The sequence below is a fragment of the Ursus arctos genome, unplaced genomic scaffold, assembly GCF_023065955.2.
Source record: "Ursus arctos isolate Adak ecotype North America unplaced genomic scaffold, UrsArc2.0 scaffold_14, whole genome shotgun sequence".
NCBI lineage: Eukaryota > Metazoa > Chordata > Mammalia > Carnivora > Ursidae > Ursus > Ursus arctos.
This window is the reverse complement of record NW_026622808.1, coordinates 45680394-45689345: the sequence shown is the minus strand read 5'-3', so window position 1 is coordinate 45689345 and position 8952 is coordinate 45680394. Positions and strand designations below refer to the sequence as shown.

Genomic DNA, 8952 nt, shown 5'->3' with positions numbered 1-8952 from the left:
GAAACTGAGTTCTGAGAGCCAATGTCATTTGTCCCAGTGTCACATACCCAGCAAGTAAAAGGAGCAAGACTTGATCCTAAATGTAAACCATCCCGAGATACTACCACTGCATTTTTTTAAAAATATTTACACAAGTGCTCCTGGCAATACCACTTCATTTTTTCCCCAGGTGTATGGAGATATAATTGGCATATAATATATTGTATTTATTTTAGGTGAAAACATGATGATTTGTTATATGTATCTATTATAAAATAATTACCACAGAAAGTTAGTATTAATAATAACTGTTACAGTTAACTTCTGTTACCTCACAAAGTTACAATTTTTTTTTTTCTGGTGATGAAAACTTTTAAGATCTACTCTCTTGGCAACTTTCAAATATATGATACACTGTTGTTAACTATAGTCACCCTGCTGTATATTAGATCCCCAGGACTTATTTCTTTTACAGCTGGAAGTTTGTACCTTTTGACCCCCTTCACCCAGTCAGCTCACCCCTACCCATCACCTCTGGCAGCCACCAATCTGTTCTCTGTATCTATAGATTTGCTTGTTTTAAGATTCCACATGTAACTGAGATCCTACAATATTTGTGTTTCTCTGTCTGGCCGATATCACTCAGCACAATGCCCTCAAGGTCCATCCGTATTGTCACAGATGGCAGGATTTCCTTCTTTTTGTGGCTGTTATATTCCAGTGTGTGTGTGTGCGTGTGTGTGTGTGTGTGTGTGTGTGTATACACATTTTTTTAATTCACACACCCATCGATGGATACCTAAGTTGCTTCCGTGTCTTGGCTATTGTAAATACTGCTACAGTGAACATGGTGGGCGGGGGGAGCAGATATCTTCTCAAGTAAGTGATTTTATTTCCTCCAGAGAAACACCCAGAAGTAGAATTGCAAGATCATAAGGTAGTTTTGTTTTTGATTTTTTAAAATATTTTATTTATTTATTTATTTGAGAAAGAGAGAGCACAGAGGGGGAGGGAGAAGCAGACTCCCTGCTGAGCAGGAAGCCTGACGCAACACGGGGCTCGATCCCAGGACCCTGAGATCATGACCTGAGCCAAAGGCAGACACTTAACCAACTGAGCCACCCAGGCACTCCCTGTTTTTAATTTTTTTTAAAACATTTTATTTGTTTACTTATTTATTTGACAGAGAGAGACAGCCAGCGAGAGAGGGAACACAAGCAGGGGGAGTGGGAGAGGAAGAAGCAGGCTCCTAGCCGAGAAGGGAGCCCGATGCAGGGCTCGATCCCAGGACCCTGGGATCACGCCCTGAGTCAAAGTCAGACACTTATCGACTGAGCCACCCAGGTGCCCCCCTGTTTTTAATTTTTTGAAGAACCTCCATACTGTTTTCCATAGAGGATGCACTAATTTACATTCCCACCCACAGTGCACAGTGCGCAGGGGTTCCCTTTTCTCCAGACCCTCGCCAACACTTGCTGTTTTTTGCTAATAGGCATTCTAGCAGGTGTGAGGCGGTATCTCATTGTGGTTTTCATGTGGGTTTCCCTGATGATTAGCAATGGTGAGCACCTTTTCATATATCTGTTGGCCATTTGTATGTCTTCTTTTGAGAAATGTCTGGTCAGGTCCTTTGCCCATTTTTAGTTTGATGTAGTCCCACCTGTTTATTTTTGCTTTTGATACCTTTGTTCTTGGTGTCACATTCAAAACAATTATAGCCAAAACTAATGTCAGGGATCTTACCCCCTATGTTTCCTTCCAGCAGTTTTATGTTTTCAGACCTTTCTGTTTCAAGTCTTTAATCCACTGTGAGTTCATTTCTGTGTATAGTGTAAGGTAGGAGTCCAGTTCCATACTTTTGCATGTGACTGTCCATTTTCCCCAACACCATTTATGGAAGAGACTGGCTTTTCCCCATTGTATCTTCTTGGCTCCTCTGTCATAAATGAATTAACCATATCGGCATGACTTACTTCTGGACTCACTATTCTGTTTCATTGATCTATGTATCCTTTTTTATGCCAATACCATTCTGTTTTAATCCCTATAATTTTGTAATATAGTTTGAAATAAGGGAGTGTGACGCCTGATGATCTTTGTTCTTCTTTCTCAAGATTGCTTTAGCTATTCTGGGTCCTTTGTGGTTCCATGCAAATTTTCGGATTGTTTCTTCTATATCTGTGCAAAATGCTACACAGCACGTTGGGTAGAAGAGCACCCTTCAGACCCCCCTCAGTCACAATGCTCACCCTCCTCTCTTCCTCCTACCTCCTTGATAAGGATTGCATTAAATCTGTAGATTGCTTTAGGTACTGTGGACATTTTCACAATAATTTTGCCAGCTCGTGAGCACAGAATATCTTTTCATTTATTTGTGTCATTTTCAATTTCTTTTATCAGTGTCCTAGAGCTTTCAATGTTGGTTAAATTTATCCATAGGTGTTTTATGCTTTTTGATGCAATTTTGAATGGGATTGTGTTTTCACAACCATATTGTTAGCCCATGTGGGGATCAGCCTTCCGTCCCTGTCCTTCCCTCTCCCTCACCCTCCTGATGGATTGAATCCACTGTTTACAGTCATCTCTTTTCTTTAGGACTTTTGCTCCTCTGTCTACTCACTTTTTTTGCTTGTTTTCTTTCTATATGTTTTTTACTTCCACCAGACGATGGTGGGAAGGAATGGCTAAAGTAAATTTCAAATTAATTGCACTTGAGCCACACAGTTATTGGGAACCCCAGAGGCTGTGGAATTCTGCAGACTGGTTCATATCCCAGGACTGTGACTTTTTAGCCATGTGACTTAGAACAAGGATTCTTGATTTTTCAGATCTTTGGGTTTGCCACCTGTAGAAGGGGTATAATAATAATGATGCAGAGCTGTTCTGAGAAATTTAGAGATGGCAGAGTGGTTGGGAAATTGATGATATCAGATATGGAAGGAAGAAAAGGCTCCCTGATCTCTGTCTCCCTCAGAGTTACCTCTTGATTCTCTTTGTAGTCTTGTTTCAGACCCACCGCTGCCAGCTTTCTCCCTCTCCCTCTCCCTCTTCGTCTTGCACCAGACTTGACCCTGGGTAACTCTTCCAAGGAACAGAAAGTAAGAGAGTGTTCCGAAATGAATCTAAGCTGACTGCTTAAGCTTTAGCCAACTTTTGAAAATGCTGGAGCCAATCAGGGAAATGCAAGCTCCACTTACAATTCCTTCTGAATTCCAAAGAGTGGAAACCTTGCCAAATATGCACTGAGGAAGTCCCTTCTCTGATCTTACAAAATAGGCCTAGAAGTGTACAGCTTTGCATGCGCTATGCGGATGGATCTTTTAAAACCCTTCCTCAAATATTGCTAGCAAGCTCCACATTGGAGCGGAACACCGATGGAGATAGCCTGACCTGTGGCCGAATTTAAAAGTGAGAGGTTAACCGTTCTCACAAAGACAAAAGAATCTTTCGGTGGTGAGTAAAGCAGATTCTAATAGTTACCCTCCTGCAACCATGCTTTCTCACCTGCCTGAACCCGGAGTGCAAAGTCTGAGAAAGGTGGACCTGGGTGCTAAGAGAGGGTAGAGCACGAGGGGGCGCCCTCACTTGACACTGAATTGGCAAAATGAGGCTCAGGGCAGCTGGAGGAGGGACAAGATCCATCAAAAAGTCTTTGTTCTTCCTAGGCAGAGCATGCTGGGGGCTCTTTTATGTCATCACAGCCACTAGACTTAGAGCGAGTGTTGATAGCGGCTAGATCCGAAGTCTTGATTGCCTGTGGGCAGATCCTGTGTGTGCCTGGCAAAGTCCAAGTATAATTCTTCATTGTCCCTAATTTCATGATCAAGGAATCCTTGTTACACGGCACGTTGGGTAGAAGAGCACCCTTCAGACCCCCCTCAGTCACAACGCTCACCCTCCTCTCTTCCTCCTACCTCCGTACCCACCCACTCCCTCTGCTACCATCTTTCCTGACACCTACCTTGCGCAGACACGTGTCCTGACGTTCTTCCCCTCCACGAGTGGCACCTGGAGCTGGTGTTAGTGAGGATACCAAGGCCCAGCCTCAGAGCCGAGGACCACTGGATGGGATGTGCTAGAGGCATCCTACCCCAATACAGGAAGCTGTCTTCTTAGCAGGCCTTGGCAAGCACTTCAGAGCTCTTGTTTGCTTTTTGAGTGTGCATTTTTCTCTTTTGCTTCCCTCCTGTGAATTATTAAAACCCACTTGTTTGTTGGCAAGATGTGTTTCATGCTGGGTACATAGTAAATGGCAACCTCCTTATTTTGAGAAATAATCCAGGTGTCTGCTGTAAGGAGCACGAGGTCTACATACCCACGACAGCATGATCATCAAGGATGTTTTATGCAGTCACACAGGTTGTACACTGCACAACTCGAGGGCTACCATTCTCATAGGTTACAAAATGAGTGGCATCCCTTATATAGGGTTGTGGCCAATCCCAATGATAAAAATAATACATCTTATTGTTATGAAGTACTATGTTGAGTATTTTTATGTGGAAGACCTCATTTAACCTTTCCATAACTCTCTAATGAAGTAATTAAATGTTCATCCTCACTTAAAGATGAGGAAACTTGAGGCTTAGATAGGTTAATTCATCCAAGTTCATGTAGTTAGTAAGTAATCAGACTGGGATTTGAAGCCTGGAAGCCTGGCTTCTGGAACACAGCTCTGAATCTTTATATTCTACTGCCTCCCATGTCAACAGTCATCTACAGTGAATTATTTTATTTCCTTTTTTAATGGCTTGTCTAGCCTCTTACTGCAGAGTTGACATAAAGTACGATTCCTTTGACGGGGTGAGCCTCTCACTCCCTTCAAAAAAGGAAATTCTGGGTCCCATTGGTTGACAGTAAGTCCTGTTGTTGGGGCGGTCTTAGTGGGGATGGAACACCTTGGGGGTCCTCCTTCATTCGTTGTGAGGCCTGGCTCCTGAGCAGCAGGGAAGGAGCATCCGTGTGCCCTCATGATACCGTAAGAGTACAGCCTGGACTGTACTGGAGGGCAAAGCAATTAGAGAAGAGGAAAAGTGCTGTATCCAGACGTGAATGTTGAGCTTTTGATATCACCTGCCAACTTCGGGCAAGTTATTTGACCTCCCCATACTCAGTTTTACTCACTTTAGAATTGTAATGTTCATGAGGCAAAATTCATTTGAAAGTTACCATCATAGAGGATTTACTTCTTCATCGTATTATAATCTGACATATAAATTTACTTACAGCTGCAGAGGTCTTTTGATCAAATTTGAATGGTGAGCATGTGGTTACACATCTCCCAGCATTAAGGAATAAATCTCCCAGGACTTGCAAGTGTTCTTTTTTCCACCTTTACCCCAAGTATTCTCTTGTCCCTAGTGCCTATGCATCACAACGAGGCTGCCCTGCTCCTTCCCTCACTTCGGTCACCTTGGCCCATTTTTCAGACTTCACCTAAGATGTTACTTCTCAGAAGTCCTTGCAGATCACACCATTATCACCCATTTGAGGTCAGAGAGTTCATTCACCAGAGTTTTCCCCAGCATTTAGCACAGTACCTAGAGCACTGAAAACACTTCTTGAATAAATGAATCTATGAATGAACCAGAAGGACAAAAAAAGATAGGAAGAAGGGAAGGGGGGGAGGAGGGAGGAAAAACAAAAAACGTTATAGAGCAATATCTTTCTTAACACTTAGAATCATGACATTCTAAAACATCTTTTAAAACCGTCAAGCCAACTCTGTTTTTCCTGTAAGAACAGATATTTTATTTTCTTGCCACATTGCCACAGACAAGCTGTGCTCGGATATGTCTGGCCTTCACAGGGCTGCCCACCCCATGGCTGTCTGGCCCAGTGCAGAGACTTGGACCACTCTCATACATATTTGGATTCCAAGGGCTTTTATTGAGATCAGCTGTAGAATGAGTCCCAAGTTTACCTCCTCAGCCCAGAAAAGTTACAAAAGAGCAGCAAGCCTTTGGTCAGTTGGTTACAAAAACGTTGCAGTAGGGAGTGATCAGAGTGGGGTGTGTACAGGCACTAGACATTGACTCTTTGTTACTCCTTCCCTCATTAATTTACTGGAGAAATCTTTATCCAGCACCTGCAAAGTGCTGGGCTCTGGGCATCCGGGACGCAGTAGACACTATGACACTGCTATGCTGAAGTTGATTGGCTCCTGGGAGATACAGAAAACAAGCCCACAAGCACGTTTTATGAAATTGCCAAGTGTGAACGATGCTGGGACAGGAAGAAGGTGCCGAGAGAGACCGAGAACGACAGGCCAGTCCTACCTTCCCTAGGGTTATTGGTTGGAGGTGAAGGGCAGGAGGAGGCAGTTCCAGGTAGAAGGAGGAGGACAGAGCCCAGCGTGTCTGCAGACAAAAGCGCAGCACGGCAGGAGCCGAGAGAAGGCTGAAGTGAGATCGGACCTGCCAGAGCAGCCAACTAGGGTGTGTCCCGCAGGCCCCGGCAAGGGTTTGGGTTTTCTCCCAAGCTATGGGGGGGGGTGGGTAACAAGCCCCTTCATGACCTGGTCTCTGCCCACCTGTTGAAATCCCCATCTCAGTTGGAACTGTCACCACCCCCACCTACAGTGGCCATTCCTGTGCCCTACCTCCCCGTGACATTCACCGCGACCTCCACGCTGAGCCCCTCCTGCGAATGCCCCCTTCTCCTTCTTGCCTGCTTAACCCATCTCCTCATTCATTCCTCCCCTCATCCTCCGGTGCTTGGGTACCACTTTCAGCGCTGTGCGAATTCTGGAACCTGGTCCCTGGTCCTTTCTCTCCTCCTGCTGTCAGAGCTGTGGAAGACCCTGGCGGCTTCTTTCGCCATCATGCTCTGTTACGAAACCCGTGTCTGCCCATACAGCCGTAGGAGGCAGCCCTAAGTGCTCACCAGGTAGCCGGCTGTCCTGATTGGTGGACTGCTGGGTGGGAGTTTCAGCCACCCGGGTGTCATAACCGAGAGAGCACATGACTAGAAAGATGTCAAGGCTGTATCCCAGCACCCAGCACAGACCTTGGCCCATAGCAGATACTGGCTGGAGGAGTGAATAACTTTAAAGGTATCAAATGTCTCCATACTTATTATTTCTGCCTTTTCCCCTACATATATATTATTTGGGGGCAAGAATGTCCAAACTCAACGTACCTAACTTTGACTTTAAAATGAGCTTTGAGAAAGAACCCATTGGTAATTTGAAGACTGCTTTTTCTTTTTTTAATTTAAAGCATTGTTAGATAAATTGACTTGTAACTGCTGTTCCTTATGACATAAAAACTCTATGTCGCACACACAGAACCCATGCTGTCAGAGTCCCCATTTGTTCTGTGACTCTTCTGTGCACTCACTAGCTCGCGGTGGTAGTCTTACACCAGAAGCAACACTACAAATTATTTTATCTGTGAAGAAACTCAACAGTCTTAAAAGGTAGAGTTGTGACTATGGGAAGTGATTTTTTCCACCCATGGTTAGGACAACTCACCGAAAAAGCATAAAGCAACTTCATTACCATCCTTTGGGAAAGGCACTTTCTACGCATCGCATAAAATGACCCTTTTAGACCATCACCCTATGGTCAACCTATCTGGCTAAATAAAATAGTACTTTAAAAGTTTATTTTAGGTCTTCTTCACTCTCAAATTTGGACAGGTATTTTCCTCCACATTTAAAGGCATATGTAGCCTGCGGGACAGTGAGCAAGCTACCCAATTTAGCCCACCCCGTGACCACTGACTTGCTGAATTACAGTGTGTCCTAAACTTCAGGGAGGCTGGTGGTGTTACTTATGCACTTCGGATATAGTTGTTGTTGTTGTTGTTTTCTCAAAGCTGCAAGGAGAATTGAGAAAAACTTTTGGAAGTTAAAATGAGGCTAGTTGAACTTTCTGGCTGTTTTTAGAACATTCTAGGTCATATTCTAGGACAGAGGAAAGAGTCCTTATCCTGGGGCCAGGGGGTGGGTGGCGATATTACCAAAAGCTGATAAAATGCAATAGCTTGGGTGGGTTTGTCTTCTGCTCACCCAGCCCCTGTGCTCGAGTTAGGACTGCAGGAGTAGAGCCTTGACAGGTGACCTTCACAGCTGCTGACTAATTCTAAAGCATGGGACAAGTCACTTATTCACTTAGCTTAATTTTTCTAAAAGTTATGTTAAAGGTAAGGTTCTCCAACTCCCTTTTCCACTGTTGGCAAGAAAGTTTTTATGCTAGTTAACCTTTCTTAAAGACCAAGGCAAAAGCACTTAAAAAGCAAACAAGGGTCCGGGAAAGTTTGTATTTCTGCTCTGAAGTGTTACTTATTGACACAGATTGCGGCCCTGGGGATGAGTGCAAATGAGAGCACGCTGGAAGGTTTGGTCCAGTTCAGGCTGCCCGGTCATCAGAATCTGAGTGGCCTAGGTCTTCCTGTTCTAAGGAATTATTTTCTCTGTGGGCAGTTAAGTATTTCTTTTGCATCTATCTACACATCACAGATTAACCACATTTTTGTTTTGTTTTTAAACGTCCACTGGCTCTGTAATTCCTTTGGCTTTTTTTTTTTTTTTTAACGAATAAACAAAAGTGTCCTTACATCACAGTGGTACCCAGCATACTCCAGAGGCCCAGGAAATGCCAGGCAAGGGCTGTGCTAGGGGTCTTGGAAGTGATTTGCTCCTCAATGCTCTCCCCCCGAGCTTTCAATTCATATTTGTACCCCCAGAAAAAATGAATGACTCCACATTCTAGACCCTGAGGTTTGCTTCCAAGCAGCAGAAACTATGAGTTAAGTTTGCAGATGAGAAGGGTCTACCAGGACATATCACATGGTCCTTTTACTTCCTAAAACAACAAAGAGGCTCACAAAAGACACAGGGTACACCACAGGACCCAGTGTTTCTACTCCCGGCTGGACCGAAGAGAAGTACACTCGGTGTTCAAACTTGGACACACATGCACATGGCGACACCATTCACAATAGCCAAAAGGTGGAAACAACCCAGTGT

The 8952-nt window shown here is 44.2% G+C and overlaps 1 protein-coding gene across 6 annotated transcripts in view; it reads left to right on the top strand.

The window, feature by feature from the left end:
• Positions 1–8952, top strand: part of ADAMTS9 (ADAM metallopeptidase with thrombospondin type 1 motif 9) — a 156169-nt gene that overhangs the window by 119025 nt on the left and 28192 nt on the right. The gene's annotated exons all lie outside the window — the stretch shown is intronic.